The 16,334-nt window shown below is 43.8% G+C and overlaps 1 long non-coding RNA gene across 1 annotated transcript in view; it reads right to left on the bottom strand.

Annotated features, from left to right (window-relative positions):
* Positions 1 to 16,334, bottom strand: part of LOC107053584 — a 123,407-nt gene that overhangs the window by 62,673 nt on the left and 44,400 nt on the right. The window contains exons 9-13 of the long non-coding RNA XR_005860114.1: positions 13,658 to 13,756; positions 5,783 to 5,888; positions 4,374 to 4,513; positions 3,266 to 3,458; positions 1,697 to 1,836 (exon numbers count right to left, since the gene is read on the bottom strand). This is a non-coding gene — a long non-coding RNA (uncharacterized LOC107053584). The remainder of the gene's footprint in view (positions 1 to 1,696; positions 1,837 to 3,265; positions 3,459 to 4,373; positions 4,514 to 5,782; positions 5,889 to 13,657; positions 13,757 to 16,334) is intronic.

Below are 16,334 nucleotides of genomic sequence, written 5' to 3'. Positions count from 1 at the left end.
ATGAATCTGCTTTATCCTTTACAAGAAACATGATTTCTTGCACTTACTGAGCCACCTGCCTAGAGAAAGCTACTATTTCTCACAAAAAAACAAAAGCCTGACAATATTTCAAGTTGGGAATTGGAAGGAACCCACTTGACATTCAGCAAAAGGAGTACAAACAACCCTAGGATGGTACCCAGAGTTCCCATCCAGCAAAACACCAAAGCTTGTGCTTTGGTGTAATAACAGTCAGGGATGTACATAGAGATGCACATAGAATCATAGAATTGCTCATGTTGGAAAAGACCTTCAAGATCATCAAGTCCAACCACAACCTAACCGTACTACCCTAACAGACAACCCTCCGCTAAATCATGTCCCTGAGCACCACATCCAAATGGTTTTTAAACACATCCAGAGATGGTGACTTAACCACCTCCCTAAGGAGCCTATTCCAGTGCTTAACAACCCTTTCTGTAAAGGGTTCGTGATATCCAAACTAACCAGATAAACATCTTCTGGACTCAAACCAGGGCCTGGGCCTACAACCCGACCTTAGTTAAAGAAGATGTCTCAATTAATATTCTTCTAATCTTCCTTTTCTGAAAACCTAGGCCTGCCTGCAATGTAGAGCAGAAGCTGAAGGTGTTTTGTGGGGCTGACGACTATTAAAACAATTAGAAGTACTGAGACTTGACCCTTCAGAGTTGGCCCCACCAGCTTGCCCAATAGCTGTAGAAGAACTATTAAGCTTTTGACCATAAAGGTGTTTCTCTTTCCTCCCATCCTCCAGCTTCTGCAGTCCCTAAGCACTAGCATTTACGGAACTCTCTTTTCTTCCAAGGGAAAAAAAGAAAAGAAAAAGAGAAAAATTGTACAAAAAAAAATAAATCCTGTTTTTGTTCTGGATAAAACTAGGTCAGCATTTCCCATCCTCGCTGTCAGTTTTCTGCAATGTGTTTCATACAAAGCATCATCATTCCAGTGAAAGGTATTTATAAAGTGAGCTTTGACAAAACAATTGTATATTTTTTGCCAGAAAGGCTTTGGCATCTGTCACTGCCAGGAAAGATTTAAGATCTAGGTAGAATTTTCATCTCTCACAATGACTTGGCCTATATTGACTAGATCTAATACATCTGATGTTTTAAAAGCCCCAGTGCGGCAATGAACTATAAATCACAGCTGATTAGAAATTCTCCTCCTCTGTGGAAAAAAAGTATAGATGTTTTCAGGGTTTATTCTCACCCACCATCCTCACAAATGCCCAGTTCTTTTTATTTAGAGGGAAGAAAATAGTACCGCATGGAAGTGGGAGCATGCCAAAATGAGAACCCCATGGGACAAAAAGGATGCCAAGAATACAGACTACTGTGGGCAGGGGGCATGACAGCGGTTTTGCTGAAAGAAATGAGAGCATTTGAACCAGAATTGGTGGGCAAAGATGACTTTTTTCTTTTTAATGTCATCATAATTTGCAGCTAACTGCTAAGCCACGACCTCCTTCCTCACGCGCTTCAGTGTAATTATATGCAGAAAATGGAAACTTGAAATTCAAAAATAAAAATATCTGTAATTTTCTTCCCATCTTTTTCAGCCTGCACCTAAGCAGGACTAGTTAAGGCTCATCCTGTGCACACAGAACATGAACTGTGGGGCATTTACTCCCTTGTGGTGACAAATAACCCGTTGGAAAGGCAATGGCTCCACTTACCCCACTCTTTCCTCTTTGTCAGGAATATGCTGTGTCTGTAGCAGGCTCAGAGCCCCCTACCCCTTGGATGAAAGAGGATTTGCAGGTATAAGATGAAGCTGTGGCCAATGTTTACCATCACTTCTCCACTTAGATCACCACTTAAAAGACAAATAAATCATAGTCATCTACTGTAGATATGGAAAACAAGCACAAAAGACCTACATCAGGCACTGAGACAAAGAAAAGCAGACTGAGAGGCCTGAAGCTCATTAACATGCCTGCATGTCATTGATAAAAGTGGGATGCAGGACTGGACAGCAATATGGGAAGAGCTGGAAAGCAGAGACATGCATAAGAGGGAGAAGCATAGGAGAACAGCAAGAACAAAAGTTAGAGCTGGATGAAGGCTGAAGCCTGTGGAAGCTTTAGTAAAGGCATCACATCCCATTCCAAAAAGCCTGGCCTGTTCTTTCACTGAGGTTCTTGCTCTTGGAAAGAGGCAGAGGAGGAGACAGGATAAGACATATGATGGGGAGTGAGAGGAAAGGTAGGGAGAGGTTCAGCACACCCAACAGATCCAGAGACAAGGCAGGAGCCAGGACGTAGCTATAAAGTAGTTAATCACAAAAGCCTTAGCTGAACTGTCCTAAACCAAACATGCCACCAGAAAGCATTCCTGCAGCCTTGTAATAGCTCAGTGTCGCTCACAAAAGCCACAGCATGTCCAGCAGAACAGCAAGGTTAGTCAGTAAATCAATAATATGTCAAATCCCAAAGTCAGTCTGAGTCTGATTCATCTTGAAAACACAACTCCCATGTCTTCAAACAGAGTCAAATTCTTTATAGGAAAAAAAGTCTCTGCTTCCCTGGGTGTTGTGAACAAGTAAATAAGTCTAGCAAAATCCAAACACAATTTGGCAGGATATAATACTTGTTGGAGATAATCCTACCTGCTGAAATTTCCTTTTAACCTCAGTGAAGACTCCAGTACATGCTAAGTATAATCAGGACAGATACCAATTCTCTCCCCCAGGAAAGAAGAGAGAACGGCCTTCAAAATATTAAACTTACATCTCAGAGTGTGGCAGCAAAGGAAAAGTTCTAGAAATAATTACTGTGGGTGACTGCTGTCTGAAAGTAGGCTGGGTGGTTTGGGCTGTGATAGGTGTAATAACAACATAATTTGTCGCAGGGTTTGTGGGCGATGGAGAAGTTCCCACTGTTGTGGTTTGTTGGGCTTCTCCTGAGCACTTGATGGGTTGGGAAGGGTCATGGTAGAAGGTAGTAGAGGCAGCTGGTAGAAATACCCTCGGTACAACTTCTGCCTTGCCACCCAACTTGAAAATGGCTCTCAGACATTATGGGATAGGATTTATTGTTGTGGACATCACAACATATTGTGATACACTTTACAATTAGAACACCCTCAGGATCCAAGGAGAAGTTTTCTGTAAATGCCCATTAAGTTACACAAAGTATTTATTCAACTGCAATTAGAGCTCAGATCATGCACTAATTGTTAATTTTGTTGCAACAGAGCATGAGTTCCCTGATGATTAAAGGATTGATATTGTTATTATTAATTACCATTTGTAGCATGGAAGGCTCCGGTACGATTTCCCCTACAGAGGTAGGTGCTGTAAACTCTCTCCTGAAGAAGCATCCTTGGCCCTCAAAAACTTAGAAATCTAAGCAGACAGTGCAGACAAAAGAACCACCATTATCTGCCTTTTACAGATGGGGAACTGAGGCACTGAGAGATTAGGTGACTTGCCAACATCTGTGGAAGAATGGAGGATTAAACCTTGATCTCCAGAGTCCAAGTCTGGTGTTCAGTCACCGGACCAGCCTTCCCACTCCTGCAAATGTGTTACTGCTATCAGCTGCTCTGTATTTTTCTCCCCATTTCTACCTAATCCCTTTTCAAGGTGGCCCTCCGGGGAATGTTACTTATGTGGGTCAAGACTTGATGCAGCCATGCCAATGAGGGACATGCTGCGTCTTCCTGCGGGCACCAGTGGCTCGCCTGGCAGTGCTGCTGCTGGGTGGCATCGCAGGAGCAAGGGCTTACAAAGTCATTTCTAGCTTTGAGGCAGGAAGTCTATGACAAAACAGCCAGACAGCAGGGAAAGAGGAGGGTGTTCACAATGCCTCGCATTGCATCTGCAACTCCTGTTCCAGTGAGGTCAAACGGGTGTGCTCACGTAGGGAGAAGGCTTGTAAGATGGGGTTGCAGGATAAGAAGGAAAATCTTGAAAGTGGATCCCTTGGGCACTATTGGTACTTATTTCTTGCGCTGCAATACCACCTGCAGGCCCAGCACAGGGCTGGGCGTTGCAGAGGAAAGGCAGCCCCACAGGCTGAGGGGCAGCCCTGGCCCTCAGGCCCCATGGAAGCCCTCTGATTGCTACTGAGGGCTTGGGTGCTGCTCTGCCTAAGCTGTGCCACAGCTGCTCCCCACACCAACACCTCCACTGAACCGGCCAAACTGAGCCGCTCAACCCAACCCCTCTGTGGGGAAGGACTGTGTGGCAGATGATCCCCAAGATGGCGTTCGGTGTGGAAAGCCGTTGGCCCTCCTTACGAACCACGCGACGAGGCTCTTCCCCTTGCTGTGTGGGGAAGGCCAACCCTTTGTCCTCCAGCAGAGAGCCGGCCCCGCTCCCCCAGCCCCACACCACGGCCCGGCCCTCACCTCAACGCCTGTCACCCCGATTGTGGTGGGTGGGAGATCACAGGCGAGCGGCGGTATCTGCTCCGCAGACATCAGACAGCGTCAGAGCAAGGGTAATCCATTTATTTTTAGAGAAGTTTTCCACTTGGAGATCATACACACTGCAGATCACAGAAACACATGCAAGCATGAAATTTAATTTTTAAGAATTCTTTTCCCGGGGCTTCCATGTAAAGCGGCGGTGAATGGGAAAAACTATAATCATGACAAGACAATTACAGGGGAGTTTTTTGCTAAGCATGAAAGTTCGAAAAAAGTGTTAAGGGAAAGAGGGGAGGGAGAAAAAAAACACCCTATAAAAGTCATTTTTGTCCAGTCTTGTTCCACCAAAGCAGAATTAGACATCACGTCACATAAGTAACTTGAAAAATAATAATCGGCTTTAAAGTACCCAAGGAAAAAAAAAACCCCTATGTTTGAGTTTGAGCTACTTTTCCTGGTTGGGCTCTTTTAGTGCCACAGCGCATATGGAAATGAGGAAACTGCCTGCGACCTCCGAAATGCTGCAGAACACATGCACTGATGCTTTTAGTATGAAAGGACTGGGAGACATACATTAGGATTTGCGGGATTATGGTGAGGAAGCAGGAGTGATAACTTTGATGTTCTTCAAAAAAAAAATAAAAAAATAAAAATGGTGAAAAGACAGAAAACTGCGAGTGGTTTTTCTCTTCTTGGCAAAGCCCCCCAGGAAAGAGCTAGCATGGAAAATGAATCCCCTCTCATCTTGCAGAGAGGCGATTCCTCCCGTTTGAGCCTAAGTTCAGTGCCGCGGCAGTGTGGGGAGCTCAGACGCCGCGTGTCTGAGCTGTGTTCAGCCTGTGGATAAGCAGAGGGGCTGGTGGCTACAACGGGCAGCCACTAAAACTTGTTGGGTAGCAAACATTCCCTGCAAAAATAAATACTTACCGTATATCCCAAACTGTAAATGAGAGCTGACTGTAAATCCGGGTGAGCAATGTGTGATTGCTGCTTTGATAGTCACATGTGCGTGAATTTTAACTGTGGGGATGGGTTGTAACATATTTCTTATTAAAGCCAGTCCATTCTTAGATTTCTTCTGATACAGCAACAACTGCTTGGGCTGATTCATAACTGCATCGTCCCAGCAGCTTTAAGTGAGAAGTAGGGGTTGGAACTAACTGATCTTTGAGGTCCCTTCCAACCCAAGCCATTATGTGATTCCATGAATTTACTAATGTGAATCTATGAAATAGAGATCCTCGTGAAAAACAGTCCTCCAATACACAGCAGAGGGAATAGAGAAGGTAAAAATTGCTCCGAAATGATTTATCTGTTCTTACAGAAGGGGCAGGGGCTTTAGCACAGATCCCTTGGGAATAAAATGACATAAAGCAGAAATGCTTTACCTTGTTTTTTGCAGCACCGCAGCATCCCTTTGGGTCTCCCATCCCTGCGTCAGGCTGTGCTCCGCGGCGGTCATGGGTGGGAACGCCACTCTCGGCTCTCCTGGCTCTAGAGACAATGATGCAAAATGATTTGTCAAATTGTCAAAACTTACAGACATGGTAGAGGAGCAGAGCGGGGAAATTTGGATAGACTGAGCCTTCACCCTGTCCTAATCTCACCACTGGAGGCTGTAAACATGATGGGTAAAGTGACAGTCTGGCTACAAATCTGTCTGGCAGCTTCATTAGACATCTTTCGCCTGACTGCTTAAACTGCATTTAAGAACCACTTTCATTTTTTCAAGTCTTTTGTTTAAATTAAAAGGTCATGTTTTCAAGCGAGTGATCCGCTGCCCTCTCCAGTCTCCTGCCACAATACAGTTACATTAGTACCAGTGTTGCACAAAGCGGGGTGAATCAGAGCCACAGACACCAACAAATGTCGCAGCCAGCGGAGGTTGCAGAAAGGGGTTTTTGTCTGTTCGTTATATGCCACAGCAGGGATACAAGCTTGAAAAGTCCCCCAGCCTCAGGCTTGGACTGTTTGTGCTGTGTGCTGGGGAACTCACAAAGAGGACTCGTTACTTTTGCAAATGTACCAAAGCAGCCAGGATTGCTCAGCGCGTCCCATTGCGCCTTGTTTTCACTCATGCCTCGCTCCTTGGGATTTTTGGTGGTTAGACAAAAAAATAAAATAATAACCAAAAAAACGCTGGGACCTGGGGTCCAATGCTGCCAAGTGCTGAGTGCCATCTGTTCCCACTGGCACGGAGCTGGTAGGATGTGGTCCCAGTGCACGCAAGTGCCATCGTTGTGAGGAGAGACGTCCTGGCTGCATTTCAGGCTTGGGCACACTCTGGTTCTAACTAACCAAGCAGCACTCAGGTGAGATGCAGAAATCAAAGGAGCTGAGCAAAAGGACTGAGAAGCAAACACTGCCTTGGAGGGGCCCCGGCTTCCTGCTGGCTTGCAAGAGGCCTGTGCCAGTGCCTGGCATGGGAGCCTACTCCACACCAAGGCAGTATAACAGTGGACTCAATTTTTACCAGATAAGTATTATAGGAGCACAGTGTATTGCTGCTATAGGTGACTAAACTCAACCCACCAGAATTGTATGCCCTCTTCCATACCCTAGATGTCGACTCTGCTAACCAAGAGCATTATAAACATGACTTAGTAAAGTGAACTGTAGCCTGGATTTGAATATTCATTGTGTCCTGCATCGGACACGCTTCCTTCCAAGTTATTTTTTATAAACCTCCTTGAATCTGAACTTTGATTATGAAATTGCACACAGAAATCTACTTTTTCAGTAGGCTTAATGGATAAATGCTTCCCTTCTTTTCAGACACAATTACAGTTGGACTAGATGATCTTAGAGGTCTTTTCCAACCTTAATGATTCTATGAAATCCTTGATAGTCACTGATGTTTCCAAAACCTCATCAGAACCTCTGAAAAATAGTGCTTCTTTTTAATTGCAGCGGGGTTCATTCTCTTACAGCCATGGATACATACCAATACTGTAAGCACAACTGAACTCCTGCTGCATTTTTCACTCATTAAAAAAGCAAAATGCTGACTACACGTAACGCCTGCATTATTGTTCTAAATTGAAGATGGCTTTTGTGACCCATTGGCGTGGAAGCTGCCGAAATCCTATGGTGTAACCTTTGCTTTAGGACAACTTTTCTCTAATTGACGCGCCCAAGATTCCCATGCAGGTATTGACAGCAGAAAAGACTCTTAAGCATTTAAAAGTAAATCCTTGACGTTTATATCCCTTACAGTAAGTCCAATTATCCCCACTGTGCTCCGTTCCCCAGTTAGAAATCTGATGCAAGGAAGAAAACCCAGAACACACAGTTTCATTCTCCCAGTTACGTGGATTGCTGTAGATAAGAGCAATGAATATGATTCAGCAAGAAGCAAGAATATTTTGGAAATGAACGGGGCTAAAGCAGTGTACAAGGCTTTTCTGAATGGGCCTCTGCAAAGCCAGAACATTTATAAAAATGAAATGAAACATTTTTCCCTTCCTTCCCAATACCTAAGAGAAAGGCTTTGGCTGACCCTTTCCTTTCTTCACATGGGCCACATGCCTTTCCACAACTATCCAACTATGAATAGGCACAACCATTCCAGTAAGCCGACAGTTTGTGCTGCCAACAATTATATCAGCGACCCAGGACCTTACGTGTCATTTAATAGCTACATTCATAGAGGGGGAGATGAAAAGAACAGCCACAATAAGACGCAGTTAATTATGGATATGTTTAGAAACAGTTTAATGAATAATAAACATCATTTTATTTCCTGTGCCTCTGACACAGCGGCAAATAATTAAGAATCAAAAGAATTCAAAGTATTAGGTAACATTCAGAAAACTTGTGCAAGACTTTTTTTTTTCTGCTCGAGTTTAATTGGTTCATTGTTCCCATGAACCATAAACCATGGGGTTGATAGTGGTGCTAAAGTTTACTTCTATAAAGGAAGATTAACATATTCGGGAACTTTACCCTAATCCTTGTTTTGCGTTAACTCAAGCAGATTGGATTAGTAATTCTTACCTACCACCCACTAGAAGAAAACGGGCTTCTTTTCTCAGACAACTGGCTGTATTGTACCTTCATGTGCATTATCTGCACTGAAAGCATTCTGCAGAAAGAAATAATGTGAAGTGAAAGGGAAAAGGGTTTTACACTGTGATGGCAAGAAACAACTGCTGACATTGCAGAGTCTGGACCCTAATGAAGGGCTAGACCTGTTGTCCCAATTCATGTGCTGCTATTTCAGGCAAAATGAGAATAATACTTCCAAACTTCTCATGCAGGAAAATCACTAAAATGAAGGAAAGTTGCTTTACTGATTCTGATATGGAGAGCTGCGGGGTGCACTGGCAGCAGCCCAGGAATGGAGCAGAGCTTCCCCCTTCAGAGTCCATAGCCCAGGCCATCACGCTCCCTCTTTACATGCAGAAGCTATACCTTTACAGAGCAAGATCCCTGCAAGAAAGAAATGCCAGCATTGACACGAGCGCCTGATACCATGCAGGTTTCTCTGGAGCTTATTTATTTGCAAGTATTGTCCAGATAGGAAAATGCCCTTCACTCATACATGGACACACTTGGCCAGATCTTTTCTAGTGTTTGTCAACATGTAATGTCAGGAAACTTGTTTTTTTTTCTCTCTCTGAATAAGCTGAATCAAATTCTTTTCCATGGTATGTATGAGCAAAGCCCCAGAGGAAGATAGCAACTCCATTGATCGTAGACAGAGGACCAAACCATGCAGAGACATGGAAGAGCCCGGTACACTTGATGGTTTCTGTCCAACCTCCATTCAAGCAGAAAACTGTGAAACATCCACCAAGTGTGGCAGAAGCTCATAGAAGCAAATGCCAAGGTACCGAAAGGCAGCTCTGAACTGTCTTGTTCTGGTTATCTCTGCACCTCAACAGAGTCTTCTCCCAATGATAAAAGAAAATTAATTGCGCTTTGGTTGGTTTCTCTCTATTTTATAAAATTAAGGAATGATTGTGAATCAGGAAAGCTTTAAAAACATTCAGATGCCAGGACTACAGGAGCTAAAAAGCTAGCAAACATGTGCCCTAATTGTTGTAAAATTAGTACGAATACAGTCACAGCCAGAGAGGTGTTGGATGCCCTGTCACTGCAAACACCCAAAGCCAGGCCAGAAAGGGCTCTGAGCCCTATGGGTGTCCCTGCTCATTGCAGGGGGGCTGGATCAGATGGCCTTGAATGGTTCCTTCCAACTCAAACTATTCTATGATTCTGTGATGAGTGAAGGGCAATGCCACCTGCTAGCTGGATGACAGAAACCAACGATATTGAGACCAAAGATCTCTTGATTCTGTACAGAGTCAAGAAACTCCTTTTAAGTTATTTTACTGCCTTGAAGGTGGGGGCTATGTGCCCATCTCTGCCACATCTCCTGTGAGCCACAAACCCTGGTGTACCTGCATTCACTACCTCAGCAGCCCACTGCACACTCTCCCATCATCAACCTTCATCTGAGTATGAAATACACAAATTTCAGAGCATGCAGTACACGTAATACATCCCACAGAAGGGCCCTGACTTTGGATAGATCCCCTCGGTACAACTTTAAAGCTTGTGAGCTTCCTGCTAGAGCTGCTTTTTGGCATCTAGGGAACAAGACAACCCTAGAGTGCCCCAAGGGTCCTCCAGAACCAAGCCTGTGTGTTTTCTCAGGGGGAGTTTCAGGGTTTCCACAAACAAGTGACCGGCCGTTGAGCTTTGCACTGCTGTCACTCAATACCTCTTTCCTCCTGGGAAAACTGTTGATTCTGTCATATCAATAAAAGGAAAATGAGAAGTGGATCAATAAACTACTCAGACACTTTGCATTATCCGTTACAAGAGCTGCCAGTACGAATTTTCCACCTTCTCCCCTTTTCATGATTTTACACCAAGCTGTGCAAAACACACTGTGTATCGTTTACCGTTTGGGATTTTATTAAGAAAAAAATAAATAGAAACTCCAAGTACTAATTTCAAACTGTTGTGGTGAACTCTCCCTTTTTTTTTTTTTTTTATTACATAATAGAGTCTTTTGTCCTCAGTTTTCCATCTGTTTGCTAAGCATTTTTCACTTGAAGACTCAATTAGGACAAAAAAACCCCACACAATCATTCAATTCAAAAATTAATTTGGAGATCAAGGGACTGACTTAGGCCTATACCAGTGACTAAAAGCGATTCAGGCTTTGTCACATGATCCAAGAGAACTGAGCAACAACAGTTTAGCTGCTTTAATCCTCCTTAATTTGAGTGCAAAGAAATTCACATGTGCTACTAAGAACATTCTGCGAGTACACTGTGTCCATTTTTCTGGGTCCCCATGTCCAAAGACTTTGTTTCATTGAGGGCTCATGACATCCTTCATTAATAACCCTCGTGCAGACAAATGAAATACGCACTACTTTGCAGAGATAGGGAGAGACCTACCCTGAGCATATCCTGCTGAGGAAGAGGTGCTTTCCACTAACACATCTCACAGGCAGGACCGTTAGGGATGTGGCAGTGAATTAGGCCCTGCTGTTCCAGGCATGTTGCAAAAGAGAGATGCCATCAGTGACCCAAAGAGAATATTTAAAGAAATAATACAGCTATGCCACAGGAGGCCTTAGCAAATATAGTTCTGTGCATGCTTTGCACAGAATATAGGCTTACTAGCAAAAAAGCTACCCCCACCAGCTCTCACTACCCAGCATGAGTGAGTTGGGACTACACAATAGGGTATCAGTCCACCTGAAGCTCGGTTACAGCTTGTGTCAATGGGGACAGCCAAGCAAATTTTGATTAGATGAAGGAAAACTTGCAAAAATCCCATCCAGCACACACGTATGTGCACACACATTCTTTACCTCTCTAATGCCATGTGCATTTGCTGGGTTTGAAAGAACTTAATTAAAGTTGGAAGTGAAAATTCCAAGAAAAAAAACACGTAAACCTTTACAGCAAATGTGCAGTAATTGTTCTGGGTTTGCTCTGCCTCTCTTCCTTGTCTGGTCTTACAGTGAGACAACATAATCTAAGAGATCAAAAAGCTGAAACCAATGGTGCTTGTTTTTCATCCTCCCTCTGACAAAGCAAATGGCAGTGAAGTGGTCTTGAACAGCTTGATTCAAGCAAGGATCTATGCCCATGGCTGCATACAGCAGCCCCCCTAGTTCAGTAGCTGGGTGCCCAGTTCACATAAACACCTTTCATACAGGAAACCTCCCTTCCTAGGAGCATGGATGCAGCAGAAACCCTGTGTAGAGACTTTGCTTATAAGAGAAGCCCAGCATGAAGATATAACATCAATTCTCCCATTCCCTTTCACTTCCTAGATGTACGGTGAGGTGTCCCTAGGAGTTCCATAGAGTAGGTGGAAGCTGCTCTGGAAAGGAGAAAACCATCACCCTTCTGCTGAAAAATGTGCTAGGGCAAGTGTATGAAACGGGGTTGAGTAAACTGAAGAAAATAAGTAGGCAGCAGCCATGGGCAGATGGTACACAATAGCTCTGTACTGCAGGGCACAGATTGTTTCCTTAACCCTGCCTGGCTGGAACCTGGACTCAGCAAGCCCTTGCTTCTAAGTCTGCACCTTGTCTGGCTCTGCAGACACCCATTTTCCATGAAAAGTGCAGGTGGAGTCCCACCTCCAGGTGTCTCACATTGAGCACTGTATGCAGATTCAGCTGGGATTTCATAGAATCAGGGAATCATTAAGGTTGGAAACACCATTAAGATCATCAACCCATCACCACTGTACCACTAAGCCAGGTCTCAGCGCCACATCTACCCTTTTATTGAACACCTCCAGGGACGATGACTCTACCACCCCCCTGAGCAATCTGTTCCAGTGCCCAACCACTCTTTTGGAGAATAAATTTTTCCTAATATCCAACCTGAGCCTCCCCTGGCACAACTTAAAGATATTACTGCAACTTAGCCATAACTGAAAGCCATTTAGCACACAGAAGTCTCAAGGGGCTCTTTTGTCCCCACCTTTGCCTTAATATACAGCTACATGAAGGTATGTGATGAGCTGACATGTTGGGAAGAAGCATCCAAGCCACACCAATTGTAGGAATCTGTTCATTTAGATTACAAACCTCCGAAACGCTGGAAGGTCGATTACAAAAACAACCAAACAAAAGCGACAATGACAACCCGGCGGCTCCGTTAAAGGAAGAAGCCGTACAGGAAGGTCCGTGTGGGAGAACCAACCAATTCAGCATCAAAGAGAGAAGCAATAACAAGCAAGGCTTGCCCTCCCCTTCCCCGCACGGAGTGTTTTATCTCGTCAGAGTGGTGGTGCTGGCAAGGCGCCAGGGATCTCGTCGATAGATCCAAGCGGCGCTGATGAAGAAACGCAACCAAAGTAATTAATGATGGGGGAGGACCGGCTCCCGGTGCTCGCGGCGGAGCTGGGATCTGACTCATTCTTTGCAACAGTTAACCCCAGAAAGAGTCAATTAGAGCAGGACTTCCCAACCTTTTGCAACAGACGCTCTCACTTTCAATTAAAATGGCTCTCTAGGAACCCCGAGCAGCAAGTTTTAGTCAGCAGGCTGCACAGAGCATCAGGCTTCCTGTGCCTTTGTAGTTTCTGAGTTTCTCTGACATGCCAGTTTTTAATTTGCAAAAATATTGTCTGGATTTCGCCCAGCATTTCAGATGGTTTTCAGCTCTCTATGTGCTCTCTTCAATATTCTGGACAAGGTTCAGATTAGCAATAGTCCAATATTACTAACGGCACTTGCTCTGGTTTTCTGGACAGCCCTTGATTCTCCCTATATTTGGGTCAATAGTGTTCATGTTTGCCAGTGTTGGGTCAGTATTCTGCAGCATTGTATGGCTGTATTTGCTCCGTTCTCTGTTCCAAAGGGCTACAGATTTGTCCGTGATCAAATCATAGTATAGGATGGGTTTTGATGCCATGAGGCTGATGTCAGCCTCCTGTCACCTTCGTGGTTTGTTATTCAGTAGTGCTTCTATTCTGTCTCCCTCAATAAAGAATAAAAGCACAAGCTAGTAAATCTAGTTGAAAAGTGGAGATGATTTAACTTTGTTCTCTCATACACCCTTCATGACAAAATAATAATATATGAGAGAACTGCAAAGAAATCTGAATCTTTTTAGTTTTTCAATTTGTTGTTGTTTTTGGGGGAAAACCTGGGTCTTATTGAGCAAATCGGAATCCCTCCCAGCAAGTCCTAAAGACCCACAGGTTCTGACTCTGCCTGTTAGCCCTACAGGTTCTGCCAATGGACAAAAAGGTATTTAGACTTTGTTCTCCATTACCTTCCCCTTGAGCTTCCAGTGTCCACTTCTTCTGCAGGGTTCCTCTTATGTCAAGGCTCTGCTTTACAGTCAATCCACAGAATTCACTTTGAGATGATACTGAAATCAAGATCAGGTTAAAAGAAGGATTGGTTTACTGCACATTGTGACTTCACTTCTGTTCTCCAAGCTCCTACTGCCACTCATGACAACAATACTCCCTTGGCAGTGGAGAGGTAAGATCTTAAGCTTTATCCTAAAAACTCAAATTGCTGAATATGTACCCTATTGCTGGAGACTCTCACAGATACATTCTCTTTCCCCACAGCCTGTTTTCAACATACAAAACCAAGGTTCATTTCCATGACATTCATCTACATGAGCTGATCTTCATCTCAACTGGAGATGACATTTTCTAGCCCAGGGGGTAGAGGCTGTGCTTTATATTGTTAAAAGTACCAAGTTCAAATCCTGGAGAGAAGGTCACTTTTTTTTTTTTTTTCCCCAATAAACTCATCATATTCTTTATCTCCTTGTTAAATGTACATTAAATATCATTATCATCCAATATATTTTGCACGGAATGAAAATATTTCAACAATCCTTTTGCCCAAAGATGTGAAATAATACACCATTTTATGAGTAATTTTCATGAAATTTTGCATGCATCCAAATTCTGTGAGGTAGGGAACACACTTTGTTTGAACTTTATAGCCTTCTCATTCAGTTTTCATTAATAATTTTTCCCTTAATTCTCAATAGCTTTATCTTGAATTGAGGGAACAATATCAGAGCCCTCCTGTAGCTTGTTTAATATCTGTAAATTTCCATGGCTGATAAGCGTCAACTGTGCACATGAATAGAGGAGTAAAATAGTGAATGTGGGAGAAAAAAAAATAAAAGGAAATTAAAGGGGAGACTGCAATGAGGTGATAATCACAGCAAAAAGTTTGGCCTCACCAGGTAAAGCTACTAGCAGAGGAACAGCAATTGTTTGTCCTCTAAACAAAAAACAAAGTTTTAAACATGTTTGTCTTTAAAAATGCCTTTTTTTTGATGGGCAGAGAGCACTTGTTAGTGGAGTTTTTCACCAGCCACTGTTCTGAGCTGCGCTCATTTGTACTCCATTCTTGCTAGAGGCACTGGCAAGGATACTCGTTTCCTGGCCCAGCAAACCAGTTTCTACCAAACTTTTCACTTTCCTAAACCAGAACTCTGGCCCATATCCAGCCCCTCTCCTCTAGACAGCCACCTTCCAAACTAAGATCCAAGACCCTTGCCCTTGTCAATTCCTACCACACGGTCCACGACTACTTGCAAAATCTGTGCACTCCCTCTCTGAGCTAAGCATAGTAGAGTCATATAATCATAGAATCATTAAGGTTGGAAGAGACCACTAACATCACCTAGTCCATCCACCTTCCTCATCTCCCTGAGCCAGAAATACAGTCCCTGTTATGCTCTTGCCTCTTTTTTAAATGCTTGGCTGTACAACACAATCTGTTCTCATGAACACTCCCAGTTTGCACCAGCCTTTGTTGCAACCATCACACCCAAGAAAAAGCATGCTGAGAAAGAAGACAATATGTTGTGGTGTTTTCAGCAAGGCAAAAGTTCCCTGTGGAACATCCACGTAGAATCACAGAATGGCTTGGGGTGGAAGGGACCTCAAAGATCATCCAGTTCCAACCCTGCTGCCACAGGCAGGGTTGCCAACCACTAAAACAAGCAGCAGATCAGGCTGCCCAAGTCCCCATCCAACCTGGCCTTGAACACCTCCAGGGATGGGAGACCACAGACTTTGTTGCACTTAAATCATTGCTCCACAGAGGACTGTAGCATTCCTAGGGAAATGCAGGCTGATGCTGGCAGGAGATGTAATTCTGATCCTATAAGCCATCCTGTCTAGACAGGACTGGAGCCTGACACTGAGCATTGGAAAGACAGGACCTGAAGGAGGAAATGAATTTCCGTGGAGCCATGGGATGAATCATGGTGTCGGCCACCAGGATTTATCAACAAGCAAATTCTTTTCCAATCCTGTAAATACTCAAAGCTCTGGCATCCGCAGACCTCACATCTCTAATTAAAAATGGCCATGAATACTTCAATAAACAACGCAATCCATCATGCTCAGGACATAATGAAGGGACAGAGAGTGGAAAAGAAGCTTTGTCCCTGTCCTGTGTGCCATACTGTATGTGTCTCACCGCAGGGAAGCATGTGCTAATTTCTTACCTCTCTGCTGACTGCACTGTCCTTTTGCATAGTTGCTGCTAAACTGCATGAAAGGTATTTCTAATCTCGTGACGGTGACTGAAAAGGGTTGAAGGACACAAATTAAGTCTCATAGCAATAGAGCAGCCCAAGAATGGAAGGTCAGCCAGTTGACTCTTCCCAGAATCCCCTGAACAATGCAATTATTCATGAAGGAAATTTCAAATTATTTTCATTAGACTTCTGTTTTACCAATCTAACCAAAGTGATTAATTAGGGATTAAAATATTTACTCTGCACATGCTGCCTTGGCACGGCACTAGAATATTTAAGCATTGTGCTAAAAGGGTCAGCTGTCTCCAGTACTGTTTGGAATTCATTCCCTATTTTCTGTGTAAAAGGGCACTGACACTCATGTCTATACTACACTTAGGATCCCATCAGGGACACAGAGAGAGAAACGTGTCTCCCTTGCTGCCCT

Source organism: Gallus gallus, chromosome 5 (genome assembly GCF_016699485.2).
Source record: "Gallus gallus isolate bGalGal1 chromosome 5, bGalGal1.mat.broiler.GRCg7b, whole genome shotgun sequence".
Classification (NCBI taxonomy): Eukaryota; Metazoa; Chordata; class Aves; order Galliformes; family Phasianidae; genus Gallus; species Gallus gallus.
The sequence above is the reverse complement of the archived record's forward strand: the minus strand, read 5'-3'. Positions and strand labels throughout refer to the sequence as shown.